We start from the raw sequence: 26,715 nt of genomic DNA on the forward strand, positions 1-26,715 counted from the left end.
TTTCTTGTTTTAATGTATCCTTTTCTTTAACCTGTTGAGTTAACTCGGAGTGTTCTAACAACAAACTTAAAACTTCTGCTTTTAACTCGCTAAATCTTGTCTTATATCTAACTGAGTCTCCCAATTTTTCCTTTTCTACTAACTCGTTGAAATCCGTCTGTAGGTTCACAATTTCTAATTTCTTTTTCTCTATTGTTTCCCTCGTATAAGGCTTGCCTAATGATTTTTTAGCATTCGACAACAAAATTTCTAACGATTGTAAAACCTTATCCATGGTACCAAATCAGTGATGTGTGAGTGGACTTATTGCTATTACTATTTTACAATATTAATCATCATTTTTTTTTTTTTGAAATTATTGCAACGCGCTTACTCGAGCTTGTTGCTTACGTGCTTGCTTCTTTACATATTTTTTTAAATACTTAACAATAACCACCAAGGTTATTATAATGCAAACTAATATTAGTACCTCAATGCTAATACTAACGGCTGTTGGTGCATTGGCCGTAGCCTGTATCACCTCGCTTATTTTTGTTTGGGTACTTCCCATGATTATCAAAGTATATTTTTGTTTTCATAAACTCATAATATTTTTCTTTTTTGTTTTTATTTAATTTTTAATGAAGTCATATTATTTCTTTTTTGTTATTGGGTTTTTTTTTTTTTTTTTCAAAAAAAATTATAGTCTGTTGACCACGAGCGCAACGCGCTTACTGGTCCTAACGTCTGCAAATTGATGCAGCGTTTTATTTATTCTTCTGATTTCTGGTGCTGAGATAGTTCCTTAAGAGGAAATCTATCTCATCGATGCGTGCCCAGAGCCTGGAAGCACGTTCCCAGGGAGGTGGCGGATCAGCATTTATCTCCCGTATCAGGAGAGCTCTTTCTTTTTTTAGTCTCCACGTGTAGCCTCCTCTCGTCCTTGGTCTGCTCACCTTCGGGATCTTTATTTCATCCTCTGTCCTAATCAGTCTGTTTCTCTTCCTATATTCATCTATGGTTAGTGGCTGCGGTCCCGACATTAAGTGTTTTCAAATCCACGATCCACGGCTTGGATCGGACTGCCCGGACAGTATGGCAGTGTCTTCAAAAAAAAAAAATGTTTTGTTTTGTTTTTTTTTTTTTTTTTTTTTTTTTTTTTTTTTTTTTTTTTTTAACTGCGGATAGAACGCAGGAACTGCGGATGGAACGCAGGATACTTGCTGACTAAAGAGCAAGATTTGGCAGGATCGTCATGTAATGAGTTGAGACTTTTTATTTTGTTGGCTTTGCTAATAGAGCAAGCTTGATGGTTGTCAGCACAAGTCTGACTTCTTTATTTTGCCTTTTCGTATTTATAGTAAAATTCTTAACTCTAACAAAAATTCTTAAATCTAGATATCACTCAATACTCTTTTCTGTTAACCAATCAGAAAAGAGTTCTTACAAAACTATTTTACAATTGAGTATATTTGTATGTGTGTTTGTGATGTTTTTACATATGTTGTCATGCATTTCATATTTTCATTCATAATCATATTTTGGAATTTCACTCAATCAAATTTACTATTGGGATATTCTTCATTCCCATTGGCCGAACTCTGATTCATTACAATAGTATTTGAGTTTCCAATTGGAAACTCTAAACTGTCGCCCAACATATGAGTAAGCATAAAGCAATGAACTTCATATGAGCAGCGCTCTGAAAAACAAAGAAACAATGAAAGCAATGAACTCGTTGTGGCACTGACCAACTCAACAAAACAAAATACTGAATATCAAAATGCATGGCAACATAATGTGATGGTGACACACTACACTATTTCAAATCAATATTAACTAAAATGCCAACAAAAATTACACATCATATGGAAAATTGATATCTACATTATTCAAAGCAAAATGAGCCGAAAACGAAGCTGGAATCCGCTCGGCCCCACGTTGGGCGCCAATTATTGTAATGAACACGGAACTGTGTTTTAAATACTTGATAAAAATTTATCAATTTTTTCTGAAATGTGAATTTTCTGTTGATAAATACTAATGGTAGGACTACGGGAGTTATGAAAGTGCTAGCAAGAGCAGTCGGTCTGGGGGTTCGCGTCCTTCATTATTATCCATCTCCCTCCTCCCTATATTTTTACATAAAATCAAGTGGATGGCCAAAGTTATCCAGGTAAACTAAAAGTTACTGCCCCCCCAAAAAAACCTGGTAACGACAAATGAAATGAAATTTAGTCCAAATTGGTATCAATTTAGTTGTTTTTGTTCATGTGACTCAAGTTGTTGTTTGAAGTCACGCTCATAACCAGCCCTGCCTTTGGTTCTAAATAGCTGAAATTTTGATAGAACCCCATATAAAATATTTAATACAATAATCTATTTCAATATCTTCATCATCATCTTAGGAAAACGCGTTATTTAAATTTAAAAATCCATGATTAATAATTCACAAATTTATTCAACTCATAATTATGAATACTTAGAACGAAAGGATATAGAAATATAGTAGGTAAAATTATTCCAAAATTTTATTTGTAAAAATATATAGATTTATACATTTACAATTTCACTGGCTAAGAAAAAAAATCAAAGGGAAAAATTGCAACCTTCCTATAGGTCATCGAATTGCAACTAAAATTTAAACACATTTAACAACAACAATAGATTTAGAAAGTAAATGCAAACATAATTTGGATCACGAAACCGAAAGGAATAACGGATTTGACCTTTTTGATAATTTATATTGATTCTGTTTTCTGTTTTTTTATGTATTGATTCTTATGATGTTTTTTTTTATTATTACTTTTTTCTTTATGCTAACGTCTTTTACGGTATACATCTTTACATTCTGTGTATTGTTTTTTTCCTCACTTGTTTGTTGGGACTTAAGAAACAGATAAAGAAATCAAATAAAGATAAAAGGTAATTTGGAGACTTACCATAACATCAGACGCGATTGATTGAAGAGGCCTCCCAATTAATTGATCTAGATGCATGGGGTTTAAGCAGGATCTCGCCTAGTTAGCAGGTGTATTAAATATTATATATAGGTTGTATGATAGATTAAATTGACATATTTCGAATTTTTTAACACTAAAGAACACTATAAGATTTAAAAATTATTATTATGTAAATTTTTATAAACATTTATAATTTTTATATTAGTTTCTTTAACACTATGTTAATTATTTGCTTACTTTTAAATTAAGAACATTTTTATGCTACATTCACTGATATTCCATATTTTCTGCCTCGCTTCACTTTTGATATCTTTTATTTACATTTTGTTACCCGTCATTATTACGCGACAACTGAAACTTAACTGGACAGACAATGTAATGAAGAGATGATAAAACTTGATTTGTTCTAATTTTGGTAACGCAGTGGGAGAAATGGAAGATCAGAGAATGTTGTTGTTTTATAAAGTGCAAGTGGCGGGTATGTATTAATGACAATTTGTTTGTGCTTTTTAGTTGACATTGCTTTGGATTGAAAAAGAAAAAAGAATCAAAGTATGGAGAGTTACTTCTAACGTTGTATAACAAAATGTGCTCTTTAGAAAACTTATAAAAAATGTTATACTTTCAAATTTAGGGAGTTCAATTGAGATTTAATTTTGTAAAATAAAAATAATGGGAAATGTTAGTATTTCTTGTTCGAATAGGCATTGATACAAATCCTGAAGCAAACTAAGAGTGTTTACGCTGACAGTTTATGCTAATTTGTTCAATGAACAATTGATCTTAGGGTAAAGTTGTGATTTTGGATAAGCTTGCAAATTGTATGTTGGGATACTCCAAGCTGATAATGTTGAGTCGCAATATGAATTTTCCAATGTCTTTCCCAATTTAAACGTTTTAACCATGGAACAGAAAATCCTTTTGCAAATATCCGGAGTAAATAATTGCGGAATGTTTTAAAAACTTGGGCTTCTGGTTAACCACGAGTTGTCAGTGCTGAATTCCATTACAGCTTCTGGGCCACGCAGATGGATTCTGTCAGGTCTTTGGGAATGTGGCTTCAAAAATGGATTTTGAGTTTTTGGATGAATACTTTTTAAGGCAAAGTTGAGAACTATCCAAATTCCGAGCGTAAGCGTTGACGAATATAAGTCTAAGTTAGTGTTTTTGGTCTTGTTTTAGGTTAAAATAATGAAAATTAACTGTCACACTCTTTAGAGGTTATAACCTTCCAGAATTTTTAATTTTTATTTTAATGTACTCGCTCTGAAGTTTTAATAGTAAAAGAACGAGGTTGCGAAAGCGTGTTTGCATGTAGCTTCTTGAAAATCGATTATGATAGGGGTAATTAACAAAGCGATAAAATTCCAATTGAAAATATAAAGAAAAAAAATGAAATAGTATAGCCTTCATGGAAGTTCGTCACACAACCACATAATTCTTGCTCCTTGAGCTAAAGAATTAGGAGGAAAAAGGACTTTCATGCTCGGATATCCTTACCATGTTCCAACGAGTTTTCCTTCCATGTCTTCCAGAGTGTAGTAATGGCTTCCAAGTTTTTCGCGAACTCTAGCTTTAACGAAAACTAGAGCTAATTTTGAATTAATTTTTTTATCAACATTGCTTTGAGAAAAATTTCTTCTAAAGACTTCCTGCCCCACTGTGAAAGAGGTTAATCTCGTTCTCAGATTATACTGATCTCTATTTCTTTCGTAAGCATTCTTTATATGATCTTTTATGTCGGCTCGTAAAACCTGAAGATTGTCTTCTCTACTAATTGTGATACAAGGTTCTGCCAGCAATTCTAATTTACTTAGTATTTTATATGATGATCCGTGTGTGATCATATTTAAGCCGAAAAGGGCACGATATGGTGACATTTCAATCGTTTGATGATGCGAGTTTCGTAGGGCGCAACTAATGGAGTTTAAATGTTTGTCCCAGAGCTGATGATCTTTTTTAATATAAGCACGAATTCCTGAAATCAGTGACCTGTTCACACGCTCAGATGCGTTGGACTGCGGTGAATAATATGCGGTGTATGAATGATATATTCCATACGATGTCAGAAAAGCATTGAAGTCGTGGGCTTTGAACTGACATCCATTGTCACTTACAATGGTCTCAGGAGCCCCGTACATGTGAAAAATGTTTTTTTTTTTCAAGAAACTCCTGAATTTGAGAGGAGGTGAACTTACGCAGCGGGCGTATCCAATGGTATTTAGTAAGGTGGTCCAAAACTATTAGAAGCCCGATGTATCCTGAGTTGCTACGTGGGTATGGTCCGAGGAGATCTATGTAAAGTCGTTGAAATGGCCTTGAAGTGGTAGTTGGTTTTCCTATAGGGGGTTTCGTTATGAAATTTGGTGATTTTGTTGTTTTACAGACTTCACAAGCCTTTACATAGTTCCGTACGTCCCGCACCATACCAGGCCAATAAAAGTTCCTTCTTAGAATTTCAAAGGTTTTAACCATTCCACCATGAGAAGCGATTGGCGAATCATGCGCTCTACTCAAAACGGATGGTCGAAGATTTTCCGGGATCCAGAGTTTCCAGGCCAAGCACTCTTGGGCCGGATCCCCCGAATAATGCTCGGTCCGTATATACACATACTGCTCAACAATTTTAATGTCCGGATAACTGTCTGCGTTATCTTTAACTTTCTTCTTAAGTTGCTCATAATCTGAATCCTTAAAATGTGAAGATTCCAAATCGACTTCAGGTTCCAGGACCCCTAAGCTGTCTAATGCTGTTTCCGGAATCCGTGAAAGAGCGTCTGGAACAATATTTTCGTTTCCTTTCCTGTGACTTACCGTAAACCGATACGATTGGAGTTGAAAAACCCACCTGGCCAGGCACCCACTCAAGTTTGGTTGTTTCATCAGCCACACAAGACTTGAGTGATAATCTCGAATTCCTGCATTTCCAGGTAGCATCGAAAGCGTTTAATTGCTTCTAAGGCACCCAAGCACTCGCGCTCGGTAACGCTGTAGTTGCGTTGTGCTGAATTTAGTTTTCTGCTCATAAATGCTATAGGACGTTCTTGGTTATCACTGTCTAACTGAACCAGTACGGCACCAATGCCATAGTCGCTGGCGTCACAGTGAAGAAACAATTTTTTAGAGAAATCAGGGTTGATAAGAAACGGGGCAGAAGTCAACAGCGATTTGATCCTTTCAAATGCCTTCTGAGCTTCGGCGGTCCAAATGAACTTCTTTTTGGTTGATATCACTTCAGTTATTGGGAAGACTTGGGTAGAGAAGTTCTCTATAAACCGACGGTACCAACCAGCTAGTCCCAGGAACCCTCGAACCTGTTTCAAATTTTTTGGGACGGGCCAATTTAAAATCGAACAAACTTTTTCTGGGTCTGTAGTAATTCCACTGTTTCCTATCACATATCCCAGATAGTTAACGCTAGTGACGCAAAACTTACTCTTGCCAATATTTAGCGTCAAATTAGCTCTCTTGAACTGGGAAGCAATGCGAACCAAAACCTCAATATGATCTTCGAAGCTTTCAGAAACAACCACTAAATCATCCAGGTAGCCAAATACACAATGTCGGAGATCTGCAGGGATTATCTCATCCACGAGACGACACATAGTCTGTGGAGCATTACATAGCCCAAATGGCATTACGACGAATTGGTATAATGGTCTACCTGGAATAGTGAAAGCTGTAAGTGGTTTGGAACTTTCATCCAGAGCTACTTGCCAGTAGGCGTCTTTGAGGTCTAGCTTGGTAATAAGATTTGATTTTGGAAGCCTAGTAAATATACCTTCGATGGACGGAAGGGGATATGCGTCTTTTCTTGTTATCATGTTAAGCTTCCGTGCGTCTAAGCATAACCTAACTTTTCCTGGTTTTATCACCAGTCTCATCGGCGAGCTCCAAGCTGACGTGGAGGGCATTCTATCAATTTCCTTGAACATCACCGCCTCAACAGCCGGTGTTTAATTGGTTTAGCATTTCCTACGTCAATAGAGTGTTTGATCAGAGGCGTTCGACCTGAACCCTGAACTTCGATATTGGGAAAAAATTTAATGACACACTCTAGTTGTTGTCTCTGTTCCACCGAAAGGGGATACAAAATATCTTGACTGGAATCAGTACCGGAATGAATTTTTACATCCTTCTTATCATTTGTAATTTCTGAAAGATCTTTAGGGTTTGTGATAGAAATCATGTCGACAGAATCTAGGAAGTTATTGAATAGATTGAAAAAATCAATACCAAGGATAAGTCGTTGAGATAATGATGGAATAAGAAACAGCTTAATAGCATGTTTTTTGTTTTTGAAAGTTATATCCACATCTAACCAACCAACTACTTGCTGTGGCTTCCATCCGCAGTGTTCACAAAGGATTTTATTTTGGTAAAGTTTGAGAACTTCTGGAAATCGTTGGTTGCCAAATCGGAGCCTATACAACTAATATTGGCACCGGTATCCAGTAAACCAAATTCTGTGAACTCCATAAAAGACACTTTAGCGTAGTAACGCATGTCTTTTGGGTCATTTACTATAGCTGAGACTAAGAGTCTACGACTTAACTTTCGCAATTGCCAGTATTTACGAAGTCGTCTTGTTGATCTTTAGGATTGAAAATCTGATTTCGCTTTTCGATGTACTTTTCCCATCGAACATGATAAGGCAAAATTGGGTATAGATTTTGTACTTTATTATTCGTCCTAGAATATATATCACTATGGTGGTTATCAGGCTTTGTCAAAATTTGTTTAGGTTCATTTAAAAGTCTGGTTTCATATGGAAATTCCGTTTGTGCAAAGGCTTGTTGGAAAGAATTTATTTGTTTGGGGTTTATGGTTCCACTCTGGGAACAGAGGGACGGAAGTTTTTTGATGCTGCTGACTTTTTTGTCAAACAGGCGGAGCAATTTGGTTTGTAAAGCTCTTTTGCAGCACAGCCATAGCAGAAAATCTTCCTCTCTCTTAAACAGTCTTCCCAGTGATGTCCCAAACCTTCGCAGTTCCAACATTGGGTACTGTTCGAATAAGATTTAAGTGCATCAACTGAGGCATTAACTAAGGAAGAAGAATTAAAACTTTCTGAAGTTTCATCCTTTAAATCCAACTCAGAGAGTTGTCTTTTTTGGGATGGGATAAGTGGGTTTCTATTTTGCAAATTCCGTCTGACATGTTCGTCATTTAGGTATATATATATATATAGTGCAGGTGAGGTATAGATTCAACATGAAGATATAATAAATCTTGCCTAATTTCGGGACGAAGATCAATTGTGATGATTTCCACCAGCCCATATTCAGCCATAGGGGAACTAAGTCGGTCGACAATAGACGAAACTGCTTCAAAAAAGCTGTAAAAATTTTCAGCAGGTCTTTGCTTCCTGTTTCTCAACTCTTCCCGAACATCAAAACTAGTTTTGTAATCGCGATAATGGGAACGCAAAGCTGAACAGAAATCATCCCATTCCACATTGGCCACTTGCTTCCGATATCGCCAATACCAATTCTTGGCTTTACCTGATAGCAAGATATTTAGATGTTTACAAATCAAGGTGAAATCTCCATGGAAATTATCACTAGCAAGCGATTGCACTCTGTATATGAATTCTTCGACGTTTAACCCATTAGGGGACCCGTCGAATCGGAGGTGCCAACAATGAATGATGGAGCTGATTTTATCAGTGGAGAAAGTAGATGACATACTTGAAGTGTTTGGATAATCATTACACCGCGACGTATTTAAGTTATGATTTGGAGAAGATGTAGCTTGTTGTAAGGAATTGTCCTTGCCTGGATTACGAGAAGTATTGTTCTGTTCGGTATTTTGAGCTGTTATGGGTGGAATGTTTAAGTTGCCTAATACCCTTGTTAAAGTTTGCTCAATAAAGCGATTAATGTGATCATAATTAAGTGCAGAATTGTTATGTTGAAAAGATGATGGTGGTCGTTGTCTTTGAGGAGTAGGCAAATTGAAATTAGTATTACCCATAGAAGAGGAGTTAAGATCTGAGTTGGCTCGACTATTACTTCGAGTGTTACAGTGGTAGACTTTTGCTCCTCGCGGCTTGCCTTTTCCTCCCGCTTTACTGCTAGACGCTTGAGAAATATTAGGGTTATTTGTGGAAACTAAAAGTGAATCTGTTGCCTCTGAATCATTTACGAATGTATATTTTCCCAAATCAGAAAGAACACAAGTTTTCTTGCATGTGGGACATTCATTGGAAGTTGACAAAAGTGTTTCTATGCAGATTCTGTGGAAAATATGGGAACATTCCTTTAAAATTAGACATTCTTGCGTTTCATATATTGACTCTTCACAGACAAAGCATTCCAAATTTGTGTAACTATTGGAAGCTATCTCTTGGGGAAGAGGATTAGTAGATGTAGGAGTTCTACTAAGCGACATTTTATGAGATAAAGATGTAAGTCTTTTAGAATGACGAGATCAGAAATTTATAAAAATATTGGATAGTGCAGAAGATCTGATGATGAAAAAATATAAACAGAGTTGCGAGTTTCCTAAAAGATGATGATATAGATATGAAATAGAATGACAACAATAAAATTGATACTGATATAACAAATCTAGTATATGGAGTTTTATGACTACCAAAAACGAAACATATGCAAAACAAACCAATTGGAATCCATTTTTAAGACCTTTGGGATTCTCCAAAACGTATAGGACAAAGATATGCAGGCAACATAATCTCTGTATTCCAATAGTACAGAAAGGTTTATCGGTACCTAGTTAACATATTGATTCGCCATGGAAACATAAAACCATGCACATGCAATTTCTCTTGGATTAAGGCCTTATTATTATCTGAAACAGATTTACAACTACAAATCGGTTAGTATGTTCGAACTGTGTAACCTCAAACGACTAAAAAGTCCAGAAAAGTGATGTAAACTATTTCAAATCAATATTAACTAAAATGCCAACAAAAATTACACATCATATGGAAAATTGAAATCTACATTATTTAAAGCAAAATGAGCCGAAAACGAAGCTGGAATCCGCTCGGCCCCACGTTGGGCGCCAATTATTGTAATGAACACGGAACTGTGTTTTAAATACTTGATAAAAATTTATCAATTTTTTCTGAAATGTGAATTTTCTGTTGATAAATACTAATGGTAGGACTACGGGAGTTATGAAAGTGCTAGCAAGAGCAGTCGGTCTGGGGGTTCGCGTCCTTCATTATTATCCATCTCCCTCCTCCCTATTTTTTTTTTACATAAAATCAAGTGGATGGCCAAAGTTATCCAGGTAAACTAAAAGTTACTGCACCCCAAAAAAAAACCTGGTACCGACAAATGAAATGAAATTTAGTCCAAATTGGTATCAATTTAGTTGTCTTTGTTCATGTGACACAAGTTGTTGTTTGAAGTCACGCTCATAACCTTCCCTGCCTTTGGTTCTAAATTTAAATTTAAAAATCCATGATTAATAATTCACAAATTTATTCAACTCATAATTATGAATACTTAGAACGAAAGGATATAGAAATTTAGTAGGTAAAATTATTCCAAAATATATGTAAAAATATATAGATTTATACATTTACAATTACACTGGCTAAGAAAAAAAATTAAAGGGAAAAATAGCAACCTTCCTATAGGTCATCGAATTGCAACTAAAATTTAAACACGTGTAGGGTATTACCATTTAACAACAACAATAGATTTAAAAAGTAAATGCAAACATAATTTAGATCACGAAACCGAAAGGAATAACGGATTTGACCTTTTTGATAATTTATATTGATTCTGTTTTCTGTTTTTTTATGTATTGATTCTTATGATGTTTTTTTTATTATTACTTTTTTCTTTATGCTAACGTCTTTTACGGTATACATCTTTACATTCTGTGTATTGTTTTTTTCCTCACTTGTTTGTTGGGACTTAAGAAACAGATAAAGAAATCAAATAAAGATAAAAGGTAATTTGGAGACTTACCATAACATCAGACGCGATTGATTGAAGAGGCCTCCCAATTAAATGATCTAGATGCATGGGGTTTAAGCAGGATCTCGCCTAGTTAGCAGGTGTATTAAATATTATATATAGGTTGTATGAATAGGATAGATTAAATTGACATATTTCGAATTTTTTAACACTAAAGAACACTATAAGATTTAAAAATTATTATTATGTAAATTTTTATAAACATTTATAATTTTTATATTAGTTTCTTTAACACTATGTTAATTATTTGCTTACTTTTAAATTAAAAACATTTTTATGCTACATTCACTGTATTCCATATTTTCTGCCTCGCTTCACTTTTGATATCTTTTATTTACATTTTGTTACCCGTCATTATTACGCGACAACTGAAACTTAACTGGACAGACAATGTAATGAAGAGATGAAATGGAAGATCAGAGAATGTTGTTGTTTTATAAAGTGCAAGTGGCGGGAATGTATTAATGACAATTTGTTTGTGCTTTCTAGTTGATATTGCTTTGGATTGAAAAAGAAAAAAGAATCAAAGTATGGAGAGTTACTTCTAACGTTGTATAACAAAATGTGCTCTTTAGAAAACTTATAAAAAATTTTATACTTTCAAATTTAGAGAGTTCAATTGAGATTTAATTTTGTAAAATAAAAATAATGGGAAATGTTAGTATTTCTTGTTCGAATAGGCATTGATACAAATCCTGAAGCAAACTAAGAGTGTTTACGCTGACAGTTTATGCTAATTTGTTCAATGAACAATTGATCTTACCCTAAGATGTGATTTTGGATAAGCTTGCAAATTGTATGTTGGGATACTCCAAGCTGATAATGTTGAGTCGTAATATGAATTTTCCAATGTCTTTCCCAATTTAAACGTTTTAACCATGGAACAGAAAATCCTTTTGCAAATATCCGGAGTAAATAATTGCGGAATGTTTTAAAAACTTGGGCTTCTGGATAACCACGAGTTGTCAGTGCTGAATTCCATTACAGTTTCCGGGCCACGCAGATGGATTCTGTCAGGTCTTTGGGAATGTGGCTTCAAAACTGGATTTTGAGTTTTTGGATGAATACTTTTTAAGGCAAAGTTGAGAACTATCCAGGCTTACAGCTCTATATTCCGAGCGTAAGCGTTGACGAATATAAGTCTTTTAGTGTTTTTGGTCTTGTATCAGATATATGTTTTAGGTTAAAATAATTAAAATTAACTGTCACACTCTTTAGAGGCTATAACCTTCCAGAATTTTTAATTTTTATTTTAATGTACTCGCTCTGAAGTTTTAATAGTAAACGAACGAAAATCGACTATGATAGGGGTAATTAACAAAGCGATAAATTCGAAGTTTGAATGGGAGTTGCCATATTGTTAATAGGTGAGAACACTTATAAACAAAGAAACTGCTATTAATCTCATAACATGATCCAGTGATGACCGTTACTGTTTTCTTTTGTGTTTGAAAATATAAAGAAAAAAACATGAAATAGTGTAGCTTTCATGGAAGTTCGTCACAGCCCGGACCAAGGCGGGTTAGCAATGGATTCACACCGGCTACAAAAACTACATCAGCCAGTGAATAAAATACAAAAGACATTTGAATAGTTACAAAACAATCTACAAGCACTGCTCATTGGCCACGTCTACTGTTCCGCATAGGGGATTGTAGATCAAATGCCAGATGATCATGCAGCTTGATGAAATAAAACAAACCTTAAATATAACATGTACCTCTGCTGCTCAAAGGCGAAGTTCTACTGGTTCCGCGGAGGGATTTGTGGATAATATGACGTAAAAATTAGCTTATAGAGTTAGAAAAAATAAATATAAGGTAACATTAATATAGACATTTCACGACATTTCATTGCGTATGTAGAATACCTTTTTCATTGTGTTCAAGGGACTACTTAATCAAATAGTGTTACAAAAACACAAAGTGATCTCATTGGGCTGTTAAATACATAATTTTTTTTGCCATGGACAATTCTGACGCTTTAAAATTACGAGTTCTACGAATAGGAACATTATTGTTTATTTCACCAGTGAGAAAAGGGGAATCAGTAAACCACGATAAAACATCTTTTTTCAAGAGATAGAAGATCGATCAACATTAAACGGCTCTCGGATGTCGGAAGAAGTTCAGAGGGGCTCCAATTTAAACCACGCAAAGCGAAAATTAACAAGTAAAAAAACAGTAAGTTCGGCCGGGCCAAACTTTTAATACCCTCCACCTTAGGGTAAAAGAAACATTAGAATAAATGTGACAAAAACCATTAAAATGCCGAATATCGGGAGGTACCGTTATATGGGGGCTATATCAAATCATGGACCCATGCATGCAATGTTTCGCCACCGAAGCTGGAACCGATTATGACCAACAAATACCAATTTTCAGACAAATCCGTGAAAAAATGTGGCAAAAATCATCAAATTACCGAATATTGGGAGGTACCGTTATATGGGGGCTATACCAAAACGTGGGCCTATAATTACAATGTTTTGCTACACGAACTACGACCCATTATGACCCACAAATACCAATTTTCAGACAAATCCATGAAAAAAGTTTGCAAAAATCATCAAATTACCGAATATCGGGAGGTACCGTTATATGGGGGCTATACCAAATCATGGACCCATACATGCAATGTTTCGCCACCGGAGCTGGAAACCATTATGACCAACAAATACCAATTTTTAGACAAATCCGTGAAAAAATGTGGCAAAAAAACTAAAATACCGAATATCGGGAGGTACCTTTATATGGGGGCTATACCACAACGTGGACCTATACATGCAATGTTTTGCCACACGCTCAGGGACCCGTTATGGCCTACAAATACCAATTTCCAGACAAATCCGTGAAAAAATGTGGCATAAATCATCAAAATACCGAATATCGGGAGGTACCGTTATATGGGGACTATACCAGAACGTGGACCGATATATCTCATTTTCAATACCAACCATCCTAGACACAATGTATATAGCTCTGCTAAATTTTGGCTCTCTACGTCATAATGTGGGCTTTATCGTGTTTTCAACAGACAGACGGACAGACAGACGGACAGACAGACAGACGGACAGACAGACAGACGGACATCGTTAAATCGACTTAGAATTTTATGCTGATTATGAATATATATACTTTATGGGGTCTAAGACGAATATTTAAGGAAGTTACAAACGGAATGACAAAGTTAATATACCCCCCTTTCCAAGGTGGAGGGTATAAATACTGAATTTGTATTGATTCAATTTTATCAGAATAATATTTATAAAATAGACTCCATAATATACAACCATATTCTAATACTGGACGAACTAGACTAACAAACAATTTTTTGCATTTTTTTTAGGTAAAGAAACATACCATTCACATTACACCAATTTACGAGGGTGTGTAAGTTGTATTGTGATGAAATTGCATCGTTAAGTGAGTTTATTTGAAAAAAGAGTTTCATATCATCAGCGTACACCAGAATTTTAGAAAAACTTTACTAACAAACCGTTACCTGATGGTGTTTGTCAGTTCACCTACAAGGCGCGTCCCCGCCGGCGGATAGGGGGATGGATGATCACACTATTTCGCTCTAACTAGAGCGTCTAGCTACGAACTGGGTGGAGCGGAATAGTGTAATCGCCCATCCCAGGGAGTTTTTACTCCCCGCGGACAAAAAACTGACTGCGGGGATGTTCCCCTAAAACAAAAAACAAATATGAAAGATGGAAAAGAGAATGAAAAAGTTGCGGTGCAGGGCCTAAATAACCCAGTACCGGCGGGTGTTTGTGATCCAGCCACGAGTCACTCTCTGCCGTCAGCCGAGTCCGACAGCAGCAGCAACAATACTACCGATTGCGAATCCCTACTAAGGAAGAGGCGCACAAGACAATAGAAGAAATGAGTGACAGCTTGGCGAAGCTCACAACCAGAACGAAATAGCTGTCTGGGGCCCAACGGCGAAAGCTCAAAAGGTAACAAAGGTCTTCCAAAGGGGGCGACAAATACTCCCACCACTCCGTTGGAGGCAGGGAAGAGGATAAGGTCCCATGAGGAATAGAACACTGCGAAGTCGGCGAAAAAAAAGAGCTTCCCACCTGCAGATGCTCCGGGTACGAAAACGTCTTCTTACGCAAAGACAGCCAAAAAAACAGTTGAATTACGAAATGCATTATGCATTCATCGATACCAGCAAAGGTTCAGGCAACTTTCAAAAAGACCATTTGAAAGCATCAGAGGAAATGGTCAACAACAAAATCTTGGATCACATCATGGAATGTGGAGATCCAATAGCTATCGTGAGCAGCGGCATGAAGAACGAAAAATTGTTCTTCAAGCTTGCTGCATATGCCAACACTGCCGCCCTGAAGGGGATTATCGAGAAGATAAAACCCCCGTGGGAAAAGGGCAGCCTCAAGTTGGTGAGGTGGAACGAAATTCTTCGCCTTACTGAAACGACGGTATACGTCAGAGGATTTGGCAGCAAATTCGAGACGGAATATATGCTCGAAGTCTTTGGAAGGCAAAATAAGACTTTGGACGTGAAGAGATGGGAAGTCTTTCACAGGGAGGAGAAGGAGGATGCCACTCCCCTTGTGACCATGGCCAGTCTGACAAAGACTAAGGGCATGGCATTCTATGTCTCGAACGCTGTCAGTTTCAAAAATAATAAGGTGAGGATCGGAGACGAGGACACCAAGTGTAGCTGCGACGAGGAGAAAGAACACCCCAAGCAACACAGAACAGGGAATCGGTGACAAAATTACCGACTCTCAAGAAGCCCGTCTACTGGAGGACCAATGATCCAGATCAACCTTCATCGGAGCGAGACGACAACCTTGGCTCTGATGAAACTAATAAATTCAGGTAAGATTCACATTGGCTTAATTCAGGAAACTTGGACAGTTCAAAACAAGGTCTCTGGACTAAACCATATTAACTACCAACTATTCTTTGTCAATACAGGGTCTCGACCGAGAACTTGTATAATATGTCACAAAAACTTATGTTTTCTTTTCTCCCCATAGTTGTCAACATCGGACGCAACAGTACTGAGGCAGGGGAATGGAAACATATACCTCGCGTCAGTATACCTGTACGACTAACACTAATAAAAGGGGCCAGTCCCTTCTAGATTATCTAAATACTAACGACCTAACAATTCTTAACATTGGGAATAAAGCGACCTTTGTAAACAAAATTAGGGAGCAGGTATTAGACATTACTAAGCACAGACGACGTAGACAGAAATGTCAATAGGTTAATGGAGACCCTAGTAAAGTCTCTCGAGAAATGCTGTCCACTTGGAGAGAGGAAATTTGCGGAAATTTGCTACGACCTAATAATTCTTAACATTGGGAATAAAGCGACCTTTGTAAACAAAATTAGGGAGAAGGTATTAGACATTACTAAGCACAGACGACGTAGACAGAAATGTCAATAGGTTAATGGAGACCCTAGTAAAGTCTCTCGAGAAATGCTGTCCACTTGGAGAGAGGAAATTTGCGGAAATTTGCTACGAAAAACCCGGGATGACAGGGGAAATTTTAAACAAAGGAAAAGAGGTCCGAAAACTACAACGGAGCTCGACGTAAATAATTAGAGGTATTCTGGGACAGCTACCATAACAGACTTAAAGAATACAACAAAAAAAAAACGAACGAAAAAAAAATGAATGATGTTTCTAAAATAAAAAAAAGTTGCCTTCAAAAACCCATACACAAGCCGAGACAATGGTGAATGATATGGAAACAATAGAAGAGACCTTAGGGCTTCTGATGAGTACACACTTCCCGCCGAGCATCACGACAAACGTAGATACGTAGAGGGTTGCGACTGAGGAAGCACCTAAAATTGATGAATCGATAGTAAAGGAAGCCATCAGAAGTTTTAAACCGTTTAAGGCAGCGGGACCAGATATGGCTATTTCGTCCTACTTAGCCGTAATTTTCAACTCGTGCCTAAAGTTTGCGTATACCCCTAAAGGCTGGCAGGAATCGAGGATAGTTTTTGTACCCAATCCTGGGAAGGCAAGCTACGCAATACCCAAGTCTTATCGACCTATAAATACAAAGAGCATGCATACGTTAAAGGACGTTCGGTGGAAACCGCATAACATGAGGTTGTACGCCACATCGAGAGCTCCTTCGATAAGAAGATGTATACACTAGCAGTATGCATTGACATCGAAGGTGCTTTCAACAACGTCAGCACAGATACACTCATCCAATCCTTAGATAATTTTCAGGTCGACCGGGCCCTTAGGGACTGCATAAACCACACGCTAAGAAAAATTATGGATAAGCTGTGGGCTATATGACGTTAACACAAGGGACAAAGTTGGTCAAGGAACTAAACAGGGAGGGATATTATCACCCCTCCTGTGGGTTTCCACCATTAAAAGTCTTCTAAGGATTTCAACCAATGAAGGCTTTGAACCAGTCTGTTATGCAGACAACGTTATAATACTTCTGAGGGGAAAGAATCCTAGCTTGCTGTGCAGAAACTTGCATGCAAATGCGCCAGACCGAGAGGTCTTAACGTTAACCCGGAAAAAACTAAGATATGTCTATTCACTAGGAAAAGAAAATTGAACCATATCGATGAACCGGTCTTCCTGAACAAGACAATCAATATTTCCAATAAGGTTAAATATCTGGGTGTGATTCTAGATAGGAAACTTAATTGGAGGGACCACATCTAAGATAGAGCAAATAAAGCTCAAAGATGTTGGGCAACGTGTAAAAGGGCTGTAGGCTCTAAATGTGGTTTCAATCCAAAGATGACACACTGGCTATTCAAAAGCGCAATTAGACCTGTTCTAACAGCGGTAGTCTGGTGGACAGTTATGGATAAAAAATGTAATATCAAAATACTACAAAAAGTCCAACAAATGTGCTGCTTAAGCATCTGCGGCGAAATGAGGACAAGACCAACTAGGACATTAGAGACAATTCTATTCCTTTCAACAATTCTATTCTCTTTCCGCTTGCCCGATCACAATACGATCCTGCAAGCGGAGGAGGGAAAACCACAAAAATGCTATGGGACAATTCCGATAAGAAAAAAAAAAAACGATGAACCATTTATTACTAGGTAAAAAAGAGATCAGTGAGGTAACAGAAATCTATACGGGGTACCTAGGCCTACAAGCTCATCTGTACAAGATAGGATGTGCAGAAAACAGCATATGCAGGGCATGCGGGGAAGATGACGAAACATTGGAACATTTTCTCTGACTATGCCTAGCGTTCGCAAATATCAGATCCCAATTCTTAGGGAACGACTCCATACCAGACCTTAATCGGACCATGGTAAATTATATAAGACAGTTAAGAAATTTCATAAAGCAATTGAATTTCAAATATAACAGACTGTAAACTGCTCGCCTTCTTTACAAACCCTTAGTCTAGAGCTCACAACAGGCCTATACTGGCTTAGCGCCCAACAGAGCATGAGGCGAATTGCTTCGCTCCTCTTTTCAACCTAACCTAACAAAACCGTAATGTACATGACAAACAAATTCTAAGAGATTAGTGATTGTAAATCTACCTTTCATTAATCCACGTTGAAAAGGTGAAATTATAGCTTTTAGGTAATGTGATATCCTACGCGAAGAGTTTGGGAATAGCGCTTAGTTTAGCGATAATTAAGCGACTAAACACCTATTTCTTATTTATAAAAAGGATCGGCAAAGCTCGTCCTCCAGTAACATGGAAAATAAAATTTTATTAGAGAATAATTAAAAATTTCAGTGAGCGGCACGTGAAGTTCGTTAGCACAAGATTTTAGAATATACGTTGGAACGCCATCGGGACCAGGGGAGGACGAAGAACGAATAAACTTCATCTTCTGTTAAGATACTAGGAAAATAGTTTAATTTCTCGATATTGCAGTAATAAATGCCGTTAAAAGTGCTCGATATCTAAGTTATCACTTGATTCAATACTACCAAGTTTCATACGACTTGGAACTTTTTGTGCTTTCCTTTTAGAATTTACAAATCTGAAAAAGTTTTTGTAATTATGCAACAAGTTCTGTCTCATCGTTATTAAATGTTGAGAATAACATTTGGAATTTTCAGAGTTGTGTTTATGCTTTGCAGAAGAATACTTTGAATAGTTCAATGCCGGATTCGATTTCTAAATATTTTTAAATAATCTACTTTTTATACCCTGCTCGATTCTATGGTGGTTAAATTAACTTTGTTATGTCTCATGTCAAGTCAGATCCAACAAAGTATACATATTCTTGATCAGCATAAAATTTTAAGTCGATTTAGCAATTTCCCTCTCTCTGTCTATTTTAATCACACTATCTTCCGAACGAATTGATATATAAAGCTAAAATTTTGCACACATGTTTATTTTGCCATTAGGCAGGTTATGTTCATAGAGGTCCACGTTTTCATATAGCCCCCATATAACGGTACCTCCCGATATTCGATATTATGATGATTTTAGCGACATTATTCTACGGAATTGTTTCAAATTAAATTCGTACTGGATACTACAGCTTATGACAGAAAATTGTCTGTGCACGTCTTCGTATAGCCCCTCTATAACGACCCCTCCCAATATTCGGTATTTTGATGATTTTAGAGACATTATTCACCGGAGTAGTTTCAAATTACGTACTTAGAGTTCGTAATGGGAACTACATCTGTGACACAATTTTTTATGCTAGTCCAGGTCTTCGTATAGTCCCCATATATCAGTACCTCCCTACATTCGGTATTTCGTCCCATTCGATGGAGAGTATTCAAAGTTGGGCCCGGCCGAACTTACTGTTTTTTAACTTGCTAAATTACGTAAACGTCTCAGTGCAGGCGTAAACCAAGCGGGACCCTGGTCTGTAATTTGTTTAACAGTAGGTACCGAATAAGATAAAGCAAAATTATGTTGGTCATAGAATGTTGAGACACTGGAATCAATGTCGTCACATATACTCCATACAGTGTTCGATAGAAGAGCGCGAAGTTCGATAAGGTTTGTTTTTCCAAAGTTATGCCTTTTATTATTATTTATTAAATTTATGCAACAAAAACGACTAATGACTTTCCAATGCAAAGGAATCAAAGCTTCAGAATCTGGCATTGGAAGGCATTTAATGGAAGGCATATTGAAATCACCCATAATCAAAATACAATCTTAATCTATTATTTTTTCAGTGATTAAATTGATTGCTGATAAATGCTGATTATAAATGTCATGTGATGAGAGTGGAATATAAGAGCAAGTTACAAATAATTTAAATTTGTCCAGTTCAATGGAAACACCAATGAACTCTATATCAGGAAAACCATTTAGATCAATTATATTAGTAGTTTATTTGGCTTCAACTGCAATAGGGTGCCACCACTTGAATGTTGATGTTTGAATATAGATGTTTTTAACCAAGTCTCGGAGAAAATATTATACTTTTACAGTGCATTATAAAAAAACCAATGTTAGTATATAAACTGGCTAATTTCGTGCTAAGCCCCCTTGCATTCTGATAGCAAATACAAAATATGATTTTAGTTTTTTGGCACTGAATTAAATTATCGGATCTCTCCAAAAATTCTTTAAGGAATGCCCTAGCAGGACGAAATTCTTTTCAAATTAACTATAAAAAATATTATCAGGCACACGAACTTTTGTCATCAGCCATTGTTTCTGATGCAAACCTGTTCGTAAATTTGATTCTCATGACGGAAGCCATAGATAATGATATTTCCTTCCTTTCTTTTCATCGATCTCAACGCCACTTAGAGATCCCAACATCACCCCTGCTGATCGCGGTGTCACCTCCCAATTACGTAGGGAGCGCGTATACCTCATAGGCCGAACTATGGATGAACATCTTCCGGTTGGCCAAATTAACAAATATATGCATCACACAGTACAAAAACATAAATAATAGATAAGTGTAGAGTGTCTAGCAACTACTTGCTTTATTATTAAGATGTAAAATAGTGTGTATAATAATATACAAAAGGTTAATGATATCTTATTATATAATTTGTTATAAAGACCTTATAGAATTATATGATCCATAACATTATTTAGCCAGAGAGAGTTTAAGAACTTGTGATCGGCGATTGTCGACCGATTGAGTCGGGGATTACAATGTAGCAATGTTGACGTTCGGGATTGTGCAGGTCTTCGGAGGCGGATTGGGGACTTGTACAGAAGCTAGCAGTTTACAATGGAGGTACGCGAAAACCACTGCCCAGGTCTTAGTGAACGGATTGAGATTCATTATATTAGAATTGTTTAGAAAATATTCAAATTCAAGTCAGTCTACCCTCATCATGACGAAATCTATCCTTAAAGATATATAAAACATGATTTTGAAAAGATATTTCGACCTTTCATTCGCGTTTTTTTTATCAAAATCAATGAATCAATTTGTTTGGTTTTCTGGATACAAATTATTGCATGTGTGTTTATAAATTTGCAAAACTTTGCCCAACACTGTTGGTTGGGTATTTAGCGGGGGCTGCACAAATAACATCAAAACGAAATGTAAATAATGTAATGAAATATAAATAATGTAAACATATGCACATACACACATACAAAGCTGAATTCCAATATATCAGCATCGTCAACAGCCAAAACAGGTTTGATGTAACGATCTAAATTGGACTTTAGTTAGTTCTTTTTCAAATACCGTCGCGAACGCAACATTTAACATACAAGAAGAACATTACAAAAGAAAACACACAACAAAATGGTGTAAAATTTGTACAAAATAAATCGTCGAAAACAATTGGAGAAAGAAACTTATCCTATATATACAAATACATAAACTTTTAACTTTGGAAAATTGGCGTCACCGAGCAAATATATAAACACCATATTGCCAAATTTCAATATACAATTTTTTGGGGAAATAAGCGTCACTAGAAATATATAATCGAAATATTTCTTGGAAATATTTGGTGTCTATCGAAAACATAGGTTGGGTTAAGGGACGCGTAGTTAATATTTGGTAACCGCTCCACTCGGAGACCTATAGGACCATTGTGTTCATTCTAGAAATAATAGTAAGAAAAAAGGAAGGAATGGTTGATAGAAGGGGGAGAAGATAGAAGATAGAGTTATAGAGTGTGATCTACGGCTAAGGAAGTTGCCGTGTCGTCTTTAGCCACTTGAATCTTCTGGCTGATTGAAGAATTAATATAGGGTCAGTGTTGAAAAAGAAGACAGATCATGTGACACTAGTTCCCCCACCAGCCTGTGTCTCACATTAATGAGTGTTGGGCAGTGGCAGAGTAAGTGTTCGACTGTCTCAATTTATTCTTCATCTTGACAGATCCTACAGTAGTCAATGTCGTCGCTATCCAATTTCGAGCTCATTGCCCTCACCTTACAGTGACAAGTGATGATACCCACCACAAGCTTTAGATCAGGTTTCGACAATGACAGTAGCGACTTTGTTCTCTTCTCCGAGAGTATGGGCCAGATTCTTTTGGAGATCGTACAACCCCTTTCGTCCAGCCATTTTTGTTCAGAGTAGTGTCTGTGAATAACCTGTAGGACGTGGCACAGTGGTGGTTTAGCCGAGTTATCTACTTCAATGGTAGTTGATTCGGATCCTAGCCTGGCCAATTCGTCTGCAGTCTCGTTACCTGGGATGTTATAATGACCAGGAACCCAACAGAGCTTGATGGACAACCCAGTGTTTTCCAAAGCTTTTCTGCAGTTCAAAACAGCCCTAATGTTATAGGAATTTAAGGCCTTCAGTGCCGCCTGACTATCGACATATATAGTCATCGGACCGCTAACCTCAGTATTCCTCATGACTGGCAGGTCTGTGGCCTTTTTGGTAGCAAAAATTTCCGCCTGAAATACGCTACAGTCGTTTCCAAGCTTGTAGGATTCACGAACATTAAAGGTATCACAGAAGACACCAGCTCCCGTTCCACAGTCCATCCTTGAACCGTCGGTATAAACAGCTATGCCGCGGAAAGGTGGGTTGTTATGGGCCCAGACGTCTCTGTTAGGTATGTGTATGTCAGGTCAAAGTTCAACCGAGGTGAAATATAGTCACTTGTATTGGCATCCACTCCCACATTCCTTACACGTTTTATAATCGCAGAATGTCCAAAGGGTTGACTGCCCCATTCGTTTACTTCTCTGAGTCGAAGAGCTCTCCTGAATGCCTGTTCCTCTACACGTTTGCTCAGTGGACTTAATCACAGTAGGGTGTCCAGTGCTGAGGTGTGCTCACGAAGGCACCCGTTATTAGTAGGGATGCGGCTCTTTAAACTTTGTTAATGTGTCGTAAGTAGGTTGACTTCTCCAAGGAATGCCACCATACTACAGCTCCATAGGATAGAATGGGGCAAAACAATTGACTCATACATCCATTTAATGATGTGTGGTTTGAGGCCTTAGCTTTTACCTATGGAGTTCTTACAGGAATAGAGTGCGATCAAGCCTTTCTTAGCTCGTTCCTCAGTGCTGCTCCTCTTCCAAAATTAACTGGCGGTCGAGGATAGTGTCAAGGTATTTGGCTTCTGGTGAGAGGTTTAAAGTGACTCCATCTAGCCTCGGTGGTTTAAATGAAGGATATTTACGTTTCTTAGTGAAAAGGACGAGCTCTGTCTTTGATGGGTTCACGCCTAGCGACGCGCCCGCCTTGATATGGTGACTAGAGCTCCCTGCATCAGGTCAGAGATTGTTTGCAAGAATTTCCCAGCAATCAATAGGACGACACCATCAGCGTATGCGACTACTTTTGTCCCTTTTTCCACTAGATCTATGAGTATGCTATTAATAACCAAAAGCCAGAGTAATGGTGATAGGACACCCCCTTGCGGCGTGCCCCTAGTGACCGTTTTCCTGACGGATGTTTCCCCAATGCTCGAGTTGATGATTCTGCTACTAAGCATCGTATTAATCCAATTTATGAGGAGTTGGGGTACCCTAAGTTCTGATAGTGAATCATGAATGGATTCTAACGTGACGTTGTTGAAGGCTCCCTCAATATCGAGGAAGGCAGCCAAGGTGAACAAGGAGCCATTCATGTTCTTCTCTATGTACCCTATGACATCAGGTTGCGCTGTTTCAACAGATTAACCTTTCATGTAGGCATGCTGAGCAGTGCTGATGTCGGTCCTGGGTGGTAAAGATCTGATCTCTATGTCTATCAGCCTTTCCAATGTTTTCAATAGGAAGAATGAGAGACGTATCGGTCTGTAGTCCTTAGGAAGTGAGTGACTCGGTTTTCTTTCTTTGGGGATATAAGTAACTGTGACTTCTCTCCATGATTCTAGGATGTTGGATAGACACAGACAAGCTTTGAAAATCTCCGCCAGTATTGGTGATATTGACGCTGACACACGCTGAATTATAGCGGCTTGCTCTGGGGATTTAAAAGGCTTGAATGTGTCTATAGCCCACTTAATTTTGGATAAGTTCACAATTCTGTCAGTCAGATTTTGGTCCCTAGTCGTAATGTCGCGATGCACTTGATCGGTTTGCCGATTGCTTACCGTGTGAATACAGCCGGGGAAGTGGGTACTGGCTAGCAGATTGAGAGTCTCTAGTCCAGAGTCGGTACACGTACCGTCATTCCGTTTTATACTTCCTATGGATTTAGGATTCTTCAAAAGAACTTTACGGAATCTGGAGCCACCGTTGACGCTTTCTATCGACTCGGTGATCTCACTGTTGTACTTGTCAAAGTATGTCTTATGGGCATCCCAGTCCGTACGTAGTTTGGTCTTGTTGGTCCTATTGTACAATCGTCTACTGTCTCTCCTTAACTTGGCTAAATGTTTTGACCACCAAACTGGTTGGCATTTTCTGTCTGGGTAGGTTAGCGGACAGAATTTTTCATAGCAATCAAGCAAGATTTTGAAAACTATCTTCCGGTGATCTGAAAACGAGCACTCAGGAGAAACTTTCCAGTCTTGTATAAGAGATTCATCCTTGTTAGTAAGGTTGAGGTCAATGTTGCATCGTTGCCCTTATTACATATTTTGAGATTATATTTCAAGATAAAATCAAAATTGGACTCACCTCTGACATTGGTATCTTGGCTGCCCCATTGGAAGTGGTGTGCGTTGGCATCACAACCCATAATTAACTGAAATATGTCAACCAATTCTTTAAGCGGCTCCTCTACTTCGTGGCCAGGTGGGTCTGGTCGCTCATACGGTAGTTGGCAGAGAAATGAATATAAGAACCCTCCCGGATTTAGTTTCCATTCTCACCACTGTAACGTCTCTTCTACTATAGTTGCTAAGGAAGATAAGATTTAAACTCTTTTTGACAACAATACACGTCCTTACCTCATCACCATTGGAGACCGCGTTAGAGACGTACTGCCCACTCCCTAGTCCAGTTACCTGGACCTTGAAGCTTGAAGCTACTCCTGTCCATCCGTATCAATATATACCTTGATGGCCAGGCCACCTCCCTCAGTGCTTGAACTGACAAGACGCCAGTTGTCTGTTTTGTGGTTGGGATTTAGCTTGCTCAGTAATATTAGAATGCGTGCCGGATCCACAGATGGTGGTGGCACCCAAGCTGTCAATACCTTACGGCAGGGAATATCCTTTAAGAATACAGCCGCCAGATCACAGCCTTGCCAAAGATCGCGAAGGAATTCCTTAGATTCCTCGTTTTCACAGCACATGCTTTCACGCTCTTATAAAGGATTGCGCTGCCATACTGCATTCTTTTCAGATTTCTCTCTCCCGTAAAGACAATTTCCCTCAGTCGATCTTCGAATAGCAGAGTAGCATGATTGCTACTCGAAGATTGTCCGGGTAGATAGTCTGAGAGTACTTCCTCTTCCGTCCTGTTCGGCTTGCCGGTTCTGCCTTCACCTCCCCTTGTGGTACTTACCAGGCTTAAAGCTTGAAGGGGCGGTTTGGTCACGATCGACATGCTGACGGACGGAGCGGAAGTTGTAGGTGCAAGCTGAGAAGCCGGAGCCGTAGATGTCTTCTTGGCCTCAGGGTGTGGTTCCTCCGTAGACCGACCTCTCTTCAAAGCTGAGCGTGAAGAGTTGTCAGCTTTCTTTGGAACTGCTGAGGCTACGGATGTCACGGGCTCTGGCTTCTTGGCCTTCCCCTTTCTGCGCTTCTTGGCAGGTGGGTTTGACCCAGCGGGGTCGGCCCTAACCACCACCGCGTGAACTTCAACCTGAGTGGTCGTGTTGTTGGTGGTAGATTTTCTGACCTCCATAGGGCCCTCAACAGAGGATTGGACCACGGGTGGGTCTACCCTGCTATTGAGAGCAGATGGTAGGAGAGCTAGAGAACCTGATTAATAGAACTTTGCAATTACTTTGAGGTTCATCTTAATCAGAATCCTCTCGCTCTCCGTTATATCTCTCGCGGGGTCCTGGCCGATAAATTTCTTGCAGTAATTTACCGACCTTTTGTAGCCCCGCCTTGCTTTCGCCTCCTTCGGGTCAGTGCCTTCGTAGGGTTGCTGGTAGGATTCCTGCCAGCACCTACGTTGATGGCGTCTTGCCGATCGAGGCTGAAGACATCAGAAGTGACGACGATGATCCCTCCTGGAGTTATTACTCTACACAAGTCTCGTTAAGAGTGTTCTTGGCGGATTTTTGAAATGACTTACCACTTTGAGGCGAGGAAATGACCGTGATGTCAAGTTCCTCATCGGAGAGTGGTGAGTCATCTCCGAAGCCAGAAGAATACTTTCCTGACTGAGCCTTAGAGCGGACAATTGTTCACTGTGTTTGTGAATACTGTCATGGATGACGTCGCTGTATGTCAAAATCGGGTCATCCCCTCCTGAGTTAAAATTCGAGTCCTATTAAATTCTCTTGGACAGGAATAAAATCGATCCTATCTTT

This window comes from Musca domestica, unplaced genomic scaffold (genome assembly GCF_030504385.1).
Source record: "Musca domestica strain aabys unplaced genomic scaffold, Musca_domestica.polishedcontigs.V.1.1 6, whole genome shotgun sequence".
NCBI lineage: Eukaryota > Metazoa > Arthropoda > Insecta > Diptera > Muscidae > Musca > Musca domestica.